Below are 1,316 nucleotides of genomic sequence, written 5' to 3' on the forward strand. Positions count from 1 at the left end.
CTCCGTTGATGGTACACGTGTCGAAATCTCTGACTGATGTCCGCATCAGAGGGCTTTTAGAAGGATTCTATGAGGAGTTGGAGAGCCAAAGAGAGATACTGAGGATTCAAGAAAGCATAATTTTCTTATTGTAAATTTGCTTAGTTCATCTTGTGGATGAAGCTTTAATTGTTTTTTAGCTCCAAAAATAGGAATTTTGATTAAGAACCTCACTATGTACTGGCGTGCTCATCATGTTTGATGGATCCTATTATAGTGTTGTTTGGGTAGCTTTGGATCACCAGGAGTCTATAAATAATGGTATGAAACATGTAATTCTCTTCTAGTTTTTTTTATTTTAATTTTTTTATTTTATTTTGTGATTCAAGTTGAATATATGATTTGTTTGAATGAGGTACAAGTCCTATTACTTGATTTTGGGGAAGTTATATCCTTTACTAGTGTGACAGCTAGTTTTTCTCTACTTCAATAAATTTGTTCATTGTCTATTTCTTCTACATAGTTTGTTATTAGCTTGTTTAATCGTTGATTTTATCGAAAAGTGATATGTTAGAAATCTGATTTCATAGAAAATAATTCATTAGATCAATGATTTTATTTGTTTCCAAATTCTTGTTAGAATTCCTAGATGATCATGTTCATTTCATTATTAATTGGTTTAAAGATTACTATTATTCGTTTTCTTTATAGCAATTGAGTTTTTGGATTGATTGATAATTATTAATTTATGATCCTCTGTTTTTCTTTGCATGAAGCATCTTATAAATTATATTAGTTGCAATAGGAAACCCTACCCATAAATTGTCCTACATCAAGTTCATTTGATTTCATTCACTTTCAAAAGAGCTTTATTATAATAGGACAACTTTATGATTTGATCGAATGATACTACATGTTATATCCCTTTATTGGTTGATCAAGTTTCTGATTATTTCTTGCTTTCCCTCTTCTTGTGTTATTTCTTTCTTTTCTTAGATGGATATTTGTATTTCATTTTCCTGGTTGGGAGTCTTTAGAAATTTTATTTTATGGAACCGCAGGTTTCTTTCTGCTTTGCTAATAATGTTTTGGAAATTTTCTTTTATTCTACTGTAATGGTTAATGGATTACATGTACCAACTCAATTTTCTTTCTTCAATAGTTGTATTTTCTATCTGTTGGCTGTTGATTATCGGGCTTCTTGTTTGGACTAGCAATTGATTTATGGCACTCTTGTTCTGTGCAGGATAGCGTTGAGGCTACTGCAGAGGTCTCCAAAACGTTCAATGAAAAGATTCGAAAATATTGTGATGTTATTCTTTTATCCTTGGCTTATG

This window comes from Dendrobium catenatum, unplaced genomic scaffold (genome assembly GCF_001605985.2).
Source record: "Dendrobium catenatum unplaced genomic scaffold, ASM160598v2 fragScaff_scaffold_921, whole genome shotgun sequence".
Classification (NCBI taxonomy): domain Eukaryota; kingdom Viridiplantae; phylum Streptophyta; class Magnoliopsida; order Asparagales; family Orchidaceae; genus Dendrobium; species Dendrobium catenatum.